The 13,502-nt window shown below is 42.6% G+C and overlaps 1 protein-coding gene across 1 annotated transcript in view; it reads left to right on the forward strand.

Moving 5' to 3' along the window:
• Nucleotides 1-13,502, forward strand: part of LOC124131705 — a 109,870-nt gene that overhangs the window by 3,859 nt on the left and 92,509 nt on the right. The window lies entirely within an intron of this gene.

Genomic DNA, 13,502 nt, shown 5'->3' on the forward strand with positions numbered 1-13,502 from the left:
GTATTCTCATGAACTATGACACGCACTGTTTGTGTATTCTCGGGAACTTTGACACGCACTGTTTGTGTATTCTCATGAACTATGACACTCACTGTTTGTGTATTCTCATGAACTATGACACGCACTGTTTGTGTATTCTCGGGAACTTTGACACGCACTGTTTGTGTATTCTCATGAACTATGACATGCACCGTCTGTTCGTTCTCACCATTCATTCATTCATTCATGTATTCATCATTTGTATCATTCACACGCACGTTTTGTATTCTCATCTGTAAAAGTCAGCACGCGCTGTATATTATCATCGGTAATGACACGCACTCTTTGTTCTCTCACCAGTAATGACACGACATGTCTATGTAGGTGTAAAACTGGTGCACAGTTCAAGGTTAACATATTTAGAGAACATAAGTTTATCTCAGACTCAAGGTCACACATTCTCACTGATAATAATGTTTGATCTGAATATTATTTATGTCATTTATTAACATTTCAGACCGTTCTTTTGGACCACATTACGCATTTTCTGAATTACACTATAAACGAGCAGACCGAACGCATGTGCGATGCATACGATACTATCACGTGTACGCGTCTATTGTTTCTGTAGTAAAAAGTCCGACCTGGTTACTTTCTCCAGCACGTGAAGAGATATACAAGTGCTGAAGCCCCTGTCTGTGAATCAGACAACGCTGGGGGGGCATCTCAAAAGTTCAATAGTGTTTTGATTCAGAACAGCGAGATGTTGGTCATACTGTTTAGTGTCTTGGTTGCATCATGGCCTCAGCGTGGTGTGGAAACAAAGCCCGAAGTGATGTCGGCCACATACTTCCTTATCTTGGCGACTCCATGATTCGAACCTTCGACCAGCAGAACCTGGTATAGGCTCTCTAATCTCTAATCTGCACAGCATATTGCGGAGTTTTACGCTATTTGGCAACCCATGTCCTCAGAGATAGAACAACCTTGCCCTTGCAATGACTGCAGGTTGTCATGAAGGTCGTTTAGACAATCCAGTGGCATCTTAAAAAACATACGTCTTTCATAGCTATTCTATATACCAGTCTAACAAAAACGCCAAGACGTGAACGTATCGCTACAACGTCATTACTGTCTGAAAAAAGAACGGAATGAAGACAATAGCATGGCAAGCTCGCCATCTATAGAATTCCTGGCATTTGTGGGATGATAAGAACAACAGCTCACATAACAGCACACTGAGTCTGCCAACAAATGTAATTTAATTTTTTTTTTTTTTATACATCTTGTGGAGTTACGCTGTCGCAGTCCCCTCTGTCGCAGTTGAATCAGTCTTTTGCTACTGTCATCGATGATGCTGTTCGCTTCTTCTAATTTTGATGTACATTCCATCCTATCGATTTCACAAGAAACCATTGTCGTCTCCTGTTGATGGCCTTGAGTGTAGAGTTATCTCCCTTCGTCAAACAACCGGTTCTGCAGATTCTCTGGGTCACGTATCATGTCAAGCATGTAACTAAAGAAAGGATGATATTTTAATTCATTACTATATCAATTATATAATTATTGTCAACTATGACAATTACCTCACCACTGAAATATTGTTTCGATGATAAATGTATTTTGAAACGTAAATAATGAACATTATAACCAAAAAGTACCCCCCACAAAATTGGATCATTAAGTTATGAGATCCCCCCTCGGACCACCCTAACGCCCGCACCCCCTTTGTTGATAGAGTCCGCACCCCAGGCTGACATAATCCCTGGTATTATTGTATGATAGCACCGCGCCAGCCCCACCATACATGTAGCATGTGTAATAACGCAGGGGGAGGGGGGTCACATCTGCATCATACAGACTCTTCTAGAGGATGAGGCATCACTGGAGATCCTAGAAAAATACACGTCTATCAGGTGAGGCTGTAGGCTTGATAAACCCACACTATTTCTGACATAACTGTACCTACATAGTGCATCCAGGATAAAATTAGCGAATCTGTCAGAATTACTTTATGTGCAAGTGCATTAAAGCGCGTTACGGCTGAAGCTAAAGATAAACGGCTCACGTATAATTTATGAATACCGGAACGAGACCGGATGTTTAGAGTTATCGCCCTTTCATTTAGTAGTTTTGGGTGTATATTGCTTATATTATAAGGGTCGAAGAACTATTAGGACTTTATATTGGTAGCATTTCGTTTAGAGTATAAAGAGAATGTTATTTTTAACCACGATTATAGAGGTGATATGAGTAAGTCGGAGATTATTTAATTTCAAAGATCTGGGTTGTCATTTCCAGAAAATAGTTTTGGTGTAGGCCGATGGCCTCATGGGCTTGTCCCATGTACTTCGTTCATAAATCTTGATAAAACACTTTTTCAATCGATTCATTTTGGTGAAGTTACGTGTACATAGTTTGGGAACGGGGGCATGAACACATCCAAGATTTTCTTAAATGTTCATTTGAAAGGCCCTTGTGAATGAAGATTCGAAAACAGCATCCGACTTAAACAGAACGTGACTGTAGACGGAAACCGTGGCTACGCATGCGCGATCAACACATGTCGGATAGTTACAACCAGTTTCCTGGGTGTGCTGCGCTGGCGCTCAGCGTAGCTCTAGCGCAGCATACCTAGGGAACCGGGCTGGTTCCAACAAAGCAACCTAAAGCTACGATCTCGCAGCTAACGACAGCCGCGCGCACCACCAGAATGACGTCGTGAACGTAGCCAGCTGCTACTTGAGTGTTCTCCAATTCCGCGATTACTCCAATTCGACATTTACCTATATATCATATATGTACATGTCAGCCACAAGGAGATAATTCGCCGAAGGGCATTAACTGATTCGAATAACGTTTCGAAATAGAATATACAAAGGGACGTAAAGTTCTCCATATTTGTAAGTGGTTTTTTTACAAAATAGAGACGAAAATATTAACGAACGAAAACGTTTCATTCGTTATTTAACACACATGTTTTAACTTGCATAGCTATTTCCCTAATGTTTATGGCATGTCAAACAGACATTGTAGATTCAAGTGTCGGACTCACACTAAGTCGGAGTTAAGGAGAACCACACGTTAACTGATGACGTCGACAGGAAAATAGCAACTAATGCTTCATGTATGTATGTTCATGTTATTTGAAGTACATCGCTTACGGTTATGGCGTTTTGTGTGGTTTCGTGGGAAATCTGTTCATGTTTAGAGTCTTTGAAAGTCCTTTCGGTTTGTAGTTTGATACATGTGCGGAACCCACACAAAGCACCTCGAGTTAGTTAACGGTTCGCGTAATGTCATTAAACCACTAAACACCGCCTGTTAGACCCCGGTGGTAGGAGTGAGGGGGGTAAAACATACTGAGCGTTCTAAGATAATAATAACCCCAACGGTATTTTAGGACTGGAATGTCTATAAATAAAAACAAAAATGGGATAGTGTTTGTTTTAAACAACACTGGCAATACACCGTGGCTATGCAATGCCAATTTTTTAAATGTGTTTTTCACTAACAAATTGGATTTGGTAAGATGAAATAAACATAATACATTGTGTATCTAAATATATTCGCTGTTTTTTCGATGTGTGGGTCCCTCTCTTAAAGTAATACAGACTGCAGTGATCCCTGCCATCCTGCAGGGGGTAGCGCATCCGTATGTGGTCAGATTTCAAATTATTGAAGGCAGGATCAATCTCAATCGTTCGACGTGGTCAGACTTCATTTAGATTTGAACATCGTGTCTTCCATGTGGGATAAACTGTTTGGGGTAACATAAATAAGAAGCATACTATCTTATCCACAGCTGATTGAGTATTCCCCAAGATATAAAGCAGTTGGTATGTGCGTGTAGACACATTTGTACCTTGGAAGAATACGTGGCAACAGGTCTGACTACCGAGTATTGGATCTGCGATAGTGGCATATGTCAGGTGACCGGAATACCATGCCAGACAATGTTGACAGGTAACGATCATTTGATGACGGCTCACAAGATCAATCTCCTGAAGTCATCGAGTCTCGACAATCAATATCCAATGCATCCTCGTGGGATGTTGGATGAATCAAGGCATGGCAACCTAGAAGGCGCCGGACGCTTCAACAGCTTAAAATATCCTCAAATTCCGTAAATATCTGTCGTTTACTGATCAACACTACTGTATAACGGAATGTGTTCGGTTTGTAAAGGACTGCCAAGAACTGCAACGATAGTCTCAATCTCGGGTCTCTATATACGATAAGCCATTCCTGCAATTCTCTTCTCATCGTTGCAGCTTCCAAAATTCTAAGACATCTCAATACACGTGTCCGCCGACGTTGCGTAATGTCGTTGTTATGTTGTTACTGAGGGTGTTGACTCGCAGCAACATCACAGCAGGAACCAGGACAGGACGCCTATCTCTCCCAGTGGTTATTTTGGTATGTGTAGGATATTTGTACAGTTTTTGTTAGTTTTTCTTGCTAGTCAGAACCACACTGATAATATTATTTCCAGAGGTAGTAAGAGTTCTCACACGGGAATTCGAGCATTTGTCTGTCTTGAATAACGTGTAGAAGATTCCTTGCATTCGTTCTGACGCTTATCTTCCTCTGGGGTCACTGGGTATATACAGAGAGACATGTTTCGGTGGAAAATGTCTATTTATCTTGTGGGAATACAGCAGACTCGATCCTGTGACGTGACCATATCGGTGAACAGAAGAGACTCAAACTATAGTCACTAATGAGATTTAGAGTTACCCGCCCTTGTTCTGACAGCTATGTTGAAAACGGACGTGAATGACGTGGCTTTCATTTAGATCAGCGTGTCGGTTTAATGGTTGAGAAAGCCCTATGAGATACAGGCCGTAGATGTTTACCATCAACTGTAGCGAATCTGGGACTAATACACGTACTCAGCGGATCGCAGTAGCTAAGGGAAGTAACTCCGCTCGGCAAATTCGGTGCCTTATTTTTCTATTGGCCACCCGTGCCTCCACATAGGTGCAGACACACCACGGCAGATCATGTATCCCAGATCCTTAGATTGCCAAGGGAGATAACACCAAGGCATATATCACGATCCCATGTTGTGACGTCCACCAGCAGCAGCATCTGGTGTACGTGTGATAGTGCATCCACCTGCTTCGCATGCAATATGCACACATTTCATCTGGCCAGATAAGTTTAAATAACATTGTCTGGCCTTGTTATTTAAGTGACATGATGGACCACTATTGAGATTGATGCCGCTACTACTACTACTACTACTACTACTACTACTACTGCTTCTACTACAACTACTATTACCACTACCCATTACAACTACAACTACTACCACTACTACTACTAGTACTACTACTACTACTATTACCACTACCCATAACAACTACTACTACTAATGCCACTACTACTACTACAACTACTACTACTACTACAACTACTACTACTACTACTACTATTACCACTACTACTACTACTACTACTACTACTACTACTACAACTACTACTACAACAACTACTACTACTACTACTACTATTACCACTACTACTACTACAACTACTACTACTACTACTATTACCACTACCCATTACAACTACTACTACTACTACTACTGTCACTACTACTACTACTACTACTACTACAACTACTATTACCACTACCCATTACAACAACTACTACTACTACTGTCACTACTACTACTACTACTACTACTACTACAACTACTATTACCACTACCCATTACAACTACTACTACTGCCACTACTACTACTAGAACTACTACTATCACTATCACCACCACACACCACAACCATTATAACTGCTACTACTACTTTTACTACTACTACTACCGTCACTACTGGTACTACTACTACAACTACCACCACTACTACTCCTACTACTACCCTCACTACTACTGCTACTACTATGGCCCGTGAAGATCCGGGTTAGCATAGGTCTTCAGCAACCCATGATGGTCGTAAGACGCGAGCGAGCGTGGATCGATGCTCATGATGTCAGTCACTGGCTTGTCTGGTCCATACTCGATTATTTACAGACCGCAGTCTACCACTGTTGCTGGTACTTTTCATGAACATGTTTCCGTCGCATGTGTCACGTGACTCATGTCTCAGAAAGTGTTTCATCGAGAATCACGAATTGAGAAAGTGTTGCAGAATGTAACTTTATTTCAACGGTCCGTCACAAGTCATCGCAGCGTTGTGCTTGTTCCAAAATGTAGTGATTAATGATGACAGACGCAGAAATGTGAAACTAAATCAGAGGCTTAGTCTGACTAGGTGCGAGGAAAGCATATCATTTACAAATACCGCAAACATATCACTCATGGGTGAAGGGATGGGTGTTTGTCAGAAGTACGTACTATATCCATAGTTAGGTATACCCCCAACTCGCCTCAAACTCCCCTCTCCTCCCCCACCCCCTCCATTTCCCCTTCCGTGACCTCCTGTGAGTGGACAAAGAAGTCACGCTCGCGAACGGTATTTGAACTGACGTATTGACCATGTTATTTCTTGACGTGGTTAAATTGTGAGACACAGGTTTGTTATGCCCCAGCTTATGAGCACGGTGCTCATTTACCAAGATTAAATGTGTTGATCTCTCATTCTTTAAAACAATCAAAGCAGGGCAAAACAATTCAACATTTCATAGACGACTGTTGGTAAGTCTATGCTAAAATATAGACAGTCGTAGCGTAGCGGTGGCTATGTGAACGGGGCACGCACTGGCGGCCATTTTGTGTCACGCGACGCATTCACAGCGTTCGATGCTCACATTAAAGGCCACTGGTTTGTCTGCTTCTTGCTGTTGAGGCCTTGTTTAACTTCCCGGGGTAGGGAGGGGGTGTTTAGGTAACCTTGGGCGTAATCATATCCTGTTCGTCCGTCACACCATTAATCCGGGTTCGATTAGCTTGCGTTATGGTTATAATCATGTAATGAAACATCACTCACTCACTCACTCACTCACTCACTCACTTACTCACTCACTCTCTCCCACATATAAACTTAGTGATGATACTTTTAATGAGTCCCTGAACAGGTTTCTTCACGGCATGCCCATTGCGCCAGACATACAACAGTTACTGTTTAATACCCAAAAACCTGCTCCCCGACCACTCTATAAAAGTTTCCTAGAAAAGTGTGAATCATTTTATTCCAAATCAGAATGACTCACTGTCAATACTAAGTCCACATTTACATTTATAGGACAATGAATCTCGTACACAACGTAAACAGCCCTCTAATCTGAGCCGGCAACGCCGTGTGGCGTGATGCACACTGCAACAGTGAAATCTTCAACCATTGCCAACCTTGCCGCCAACAAGCTGAATAAATCCTCCCAGCGGTTTTGTCCTTTGCCAAAATCAATGAGGAACACCGGGCGGCTTAAAACGCTTGTATGACTTCCCCAGTGGAGTGTGTGTTCTTGCCTCACTCCCGGCTAGGAATAGAACCCCTTCAGAATATTGGATTTGTTTTACACAATTGTAAAGGAATTTCATACACCGCCATTACGAATATATCCTGTTTTGTCAAAGTATTTACGGAACGAGTTTTGATAATAAAAATCACTTTGTTTGAGCACGGATTCAGTGTAGAAATAGTCCCAGATTTCTACCTGTCCGTGTTTGACATCATGTTTATATGTTGATATGTGAACAGGGAAGTCATTTTTTATTTTCGGAAACTAATTTCGAAATGTAAATGGCGATTAAGTTTTGACTCACATCTTTTTTATTGCTTTTTCATGTCTTGACATGAACATTTCAAGTTAATCAAGATAATTTCAATACTTATTCACCGGAATAAAGGAGGGCGTGGCCATTGCCCCCCGATGAGCTACAGATGACATAGGGTGGGTCCCTATCAACAAGTTATGAATACTAAACAGATATTAAATGAGTTGATCCAGATAACCTATGCGTCACGTGACATTCATGGTCTCGAAGCGAAATACCAGCCCGGAAACTGCATCAATTTCCGTGAAGTTTCGAAACGTTTTGGTAAACAAGAGTTTAATATCACACATAACAACTATGTGATTCATTTCTGCATAGTTCTGAACATCTGAAACGTCCTATTGTTATTCTTTAAAAAAATAACCGGTTCTTTTATGATCTTATGTGCTAATACAGATTAAACTAACTGATGCAAACACGTGGTTAAACCAGCGAAAATCATGATGGTGCTGATAAACCATTGGTTATACTCTCAGCGAACCTGACCCGTGAAGATCCGGGGTAGAATAGGTCTTCAACAACCGATGCTTGCCGTAAAAGGCGACTGTGCTTGTCGTAAGAGGCGACTAACGGGATCGGGTGGTCTTGATTGATGCATGTCATCGTATCCAATTTGCGTGGATCGATGCTCGTGATGTCAATCACTGGATTGTCTGGTCCAGACGCGATTATTTTCAGACCGCTTACATATAGCTGGAATATTGCTGAGTGCGCTGTTAAACAACAAACAAACAAACAAACAAACAAATCTTTGCAAACCTGGGTAGTTTTAAGTGCATTACTTGTGAAAAGTGCTGCGGACAGTGTAAAATTACATCATGGCGGGACCGCCTCCGTGGTCTAGTGGTAAAGCGTCCGCCCGGAGAGCGGAAGGTCCGGGGTTCGATCCCCGGCCACGTCATACCAAAAGACGTTAAAAGATGGTACTTGTTGTTACCCTGTCTGGCGCTTGGCATTAAGGGGCTCCAACAAGGACTGGTCGTCTCGGAGTCAGAATACTGTGTCTGAGTGGGGTATTCATGTTAAACTGGTATCTCAGTGAGCTAGCACTATAAATCGGCATCAGTCCGGACTAGTACAAGCAGCCACACAAACACATACACGTACATGCACGTCGCTATATAAGTGCAATAATCTTGGACGCGACGTTAAACCCAATTTCACCTCACCTCACATCATGGCGGGTCAGCTTATGTAACACAGCTGGTAGAGATTCACCTATGTGTTGAAACCAACGACAACGTGGGTGTTGTTGATAAATCACTCGTTAGTTGTTGTTGTTGTTGTTGTTGTTGTTGTTAAAAGTTCTTCTTGACTGGTCAATGAACACCAAATCACTAGGTATGCGTCTGTTCGAGTGTAAGGATCAGAGGCGACGTGTACAATCCGGGGATCAAACCCGAACCAAAATCCGGACGAGTCAACAACTTTACCACTTGGCTACGTTTCAACACGTCATTGCAATGTTTATTCCATTGTGTGTTTCACTCCCCATGACGGAGTAAACAACTACATAAATCTCTCTCCCCATTCCGGCTGCCATCAAACCCTCCTGTATAACAGTTAACGCCATATATTACCTAAATGGTCACTACGCCCCCAATGTAAATACAGTTATTATTGTTATGAACACGCTCTGCCTCTATGCTACATAACTAGTGCACGGGATAGGCTTGTCGTGGTATGGTTTATGAATTTGATTTTGACAGTCCTGTTTAAGCGTGTAGGTGGGGGTTAACGACATACTGCATTCAGCAACCATGTGTAACCTGTAAGGGCTTTCGTACCTTCTCCTAGTCTGTGTGTTTAGCTATGGTACGTGTTCATTTTTAATAACTACCAAGTACCGGCGTGACTGGATCTTGCATATGCCATTAACCACTATCAGATATGAAAGGATGGGCGAAATTGTATACCCTATGTCCTTTTTGTGTATTGTAAGATCCAAGAACAATGGGTATTGGATGGTCAACATGGGGATTGAGTATTAGTAGTATGTGACCACAGGAAAGTCATACCACCTTGATGACTTGAAAACAACGTCCATTCACTCACTGTATACCAAACATACTGTTGCTGAAATCATGAAAATGCATGATAACCTTCTTCTTTACAGTTCCGGTTTAGGCACAGGACATGGTATATATCTATCATCGTTAATTTGCTGAAGGCATGGGATATTCTGCATATATTTACAAGAGCCAGGGTATTTTAGAAAGGGGGTTTGGTGTTTACGTTGCTTTGAATATTATTTCAGTTACATCAAGGCGTGTCGGTTTGATGTAGCAGGACAAGAACATCTTAACGTCGGTTTCACTGTGAATCTGTATCATTTGTCTTTTATTTGAATTTGATATGCCAATTCAGGATATGAGTGCAAATACAACCTCTGCTAAAAGCAGATTCCATAGTACCATTCCGATTACATCGTAAGCATGTGTTCGTGAAACACTACCGAATAGGGATTATACCAGGTGTTCGTGTATCATGCCCCGCCGGTGGCACCCGTCACAAACACATGGAAAGGCAAGTCAATTGGTCAGCAAGAACACGGGAACAAATGGCACAAATCAAAAAAGGGAGTTCCATCGGACATCTTTTTGGTCAATGATGCGCCAAATTTGGAAATATCCTCCACATGTCTGCCATAAAGCATTTTAAAGATCTACTCTGGTCAAACAGCTGAGCAATTTGAGCAATGACTGCCATGGCTGTAACGCCAACGTGAGTGACGTCAACGCGACCTTCAGACACGACACAGCACTGACGTATACCTCTACGGTTAGTACTGCACGATGAACACGAATGTCCTGAAAGGATTGTTCTCTGTTTGAAATCTCGGTTAGAGAGATCAGCAGTCCATGTTTATTTCGCGTCATCACTGTGTCAATATTTATCCCCAGCCACCTGCAAATGAAATACAAAACATCCCTGATATTAGCTAAAGGTGGATTAAAAATTCGACGTGGTATATTCACCCAATTTAGACTCATTAGACATGCGTTGTATTTTGACAGCCCAGTGGCAAGTGTTATTTTGTCAGGTCGTTATAACTGTACTTCTACGATCGTCCTCTCGTCCTATACCAGTCTCACAAATAGCTGCGTAACACTGAAGAGGTCCAATGCTATGTCTACAGTGGCATACTTCATGTCATCAGCTTCGTTGAATTAAGTAGATTCAGTTGAAGAGGATTCATTAAATTATCTGTCTATTATGTATATTTGTTACTTTGTCCCTCGCTGTGAGTGTGAATTTTACAATTATACCATTGATACAACGTGCAAACATTTATCTAGACATGAGTAGGAAGCGAGTACGCGCTTGAAATTGGCACAACTGAATGTATCATTTAAAGGCATGTTTAGAAAGAAGTGATATTGGATGCCTTTCGGTGAATTTGTTCTCCGAAGGAGTTGTCTCTCTGTTCACGTGGTGTGTTCTCTTATTGTATCTAGCTGATGTGTCTCCGGTCACGTGGTGTGTTCTCTGATTGTATCTAGCTGCTGTGTCTCCGGTCACATGGTGTGTTCTCTGATTGTATCTAGCTGCTGTGTCTCCGGTCACATAGTGTGTTCTCTGATTGTATCTAGCTGCTGTGTCTCCGGTCACATAGTGTGTTCTCTGATTAAGCCTAGCTGCTGTGTCTCCGTTCACGTGGATGTGTTCTCTGATTGTGGCTAGCTGCTGTGTCTCCGGTCACATGGTGTGTTCTCTGATTGTATCTAGCTGCTGTGTCTCCGGTCACATAGTGTGTTCTCTGATTGTGTCTAGTTGCTGTCTCTCTGTTCACGTGGGTGAGTTCTCTGATTGTGTCCAGTTGCTGTGTCTCCGTTCACGTAGTCTGTTCTCTGATTGAGCCTAGCTGCTGTGTCTCCGTTCACGTGGATGTGTTCTCTGATTGTGGCTAGCTGCTGTGTCTCCGTTCACGTGGATGTGTTCTCTGATTGTGTCTAGTTGCTGTCTCTCTGTTCACGTGGATGTGTTCTCTGATTGTATCTAGTTGCCCTGTCTCCGTTCTCGTGGATGTATTATCTGATTGTGTCTAGTTGCTGTGTCTCCGTTCACGTTGGTGTGTTCTCTGATTGTGTCTATTTGCCGTCTCTCCCTTCACGTGGGTGTGTTCTCCGATTGTGTCTAGTTGATAGTTGCCGTCTCTCCCTTCAAGTGGGTGTATTCTCTGATTGTGTCTAGTTCTCGTCTCTCCGTTCACGTGGTCTGTTCTCTGATTGTATCCTGTTGCTGTGTCTCCGGTCACGTGGTGTATGCTCTGATTGTGTCCAGTTGGTGTGTCTCCTTTCACGTGGGTGTGTTCTCTGGTTGTGTCTAGCTGCCGTGTCTCCCTTCACGGAGTTGTGTTCACTGATTGTGTCTAGTAGCTGTCTCTCCGTTCACGTGGGTGTATTCTCTGATTGTGTCTAGTAGCTGTCTCTCCCTTTGCGTGGGTGTGTTCTCTGATTGTGTCTAATTGTTGTCTCTCCCTTCACGTGGGTGTGTTCTCTGTGTCTATTTGATGTTTCTCCTCTTCACGTGGGTGTGTTCTCTGACTGTGTCTGGTTGCTGTCTCTCTGTTCACGTGCGTGTTCTCTGACTGTGTCTAGTTGCTGTCTCTCTGTTCACGTGGGTGTGTGCTCTGTTTGTGTCTGGTTGCTGTCTCACCGTACACATTGCATCTTCCCGAGGCAAGGGAGACTAAAAAAGTCCAGTTTCCACCCTTGCCGAGCTAGGCTGGAATTTCCTGGCTCGATCGTTGCGCCACCAATGTCCCTTCTATGTTCCTCCCATTGACCAATCAGGTTCCATCTCTCATATCACTTGCATTTGCATGTAAAATGGCGGCGCCCAGTCAAGACGATCTGCTCAATAATCAAGATCTATATAATTGTAATAAAACGTGTCTTACCACACGAAGTGCATCAAATCACGTGAGCACCTTGATTAAAAACATGAAATGATTTGGAAAATATCTGTCGACGCCCAGTTGGGGATACATCTGCTATGCAAATACTGCAATCGACCGAAATCTGCACTTTGAAATCCATTTTGTTTAGGAACCGGATGTCTTGTTCGTTCAGCAATTTTGATTGGACTATGCAGAGTCCATAATTGCATCCTTGTTCGGCAAGGGTGGAAACCGGACTTTTATAGTCAGTTAACCCCCTTGCTTCGGGAAGATGTACACATTGGTGTATTCTCTGATTATGGCAGGTTGTCCCCTCCGTACACGTGAGTGTGTTCTCTGATAATGTCCAGTTGATGTGGGCGGTCGGGTAGCCTAGTGGTTAAAGCGTTCGCTTGTCACGCCGAAGACCCGGGTTCGATTCCCGACATTGGTACAATGTGTGAAGCCCATTTCTGGTGTCCCCCGCCGTGATATTGCTGGAATATTGCTAAAAGCGGCGTAAAACCATACTCACTCACTCACTCACTCCAGTTGATGTCTCAGTCTTCTACAGCTACACTTACGAAAACGTTTCACATGTAAACTTCTGCGAAAGCAGGTAACCATAAATCGCCGCGTTATTGATTAACACGCAAGCATCATAACTGCATCATGCTCCTCCAAATCTCTATATTTATATCATTCTTAATCTTTTTTGACAAACTGAAATGTTTTCTTGTTATTTATCTTCCAAATAACGTATTTGAATACGAACACCCTGTGTTGTAAATCGGTTCTGATAACCCTTTCCTGGCGTAGTTATCTCCGAATTATCTCAATTTGGGACTTACTCGGAATAATACAGTCGTTGCACAAGAGGCTGTCGGCGTGTCTACGTG

The sequence above is a fragment of the Haliotis rufescens genome, unplaced genomic scaffold (assembly GCF_023055435.1).
Source record: "Haliotis rufescens isolate VD_foot unplaced genomic scaffold, xgHalRufe1.0.p SCAF_1, whole genome shotgun sequence".
NCBI lineage: Eukaryota > Metazoa > Mollusca > Gastropoda > Lepetellida > Haliotidae > Haliotis > Haliotis rufescens.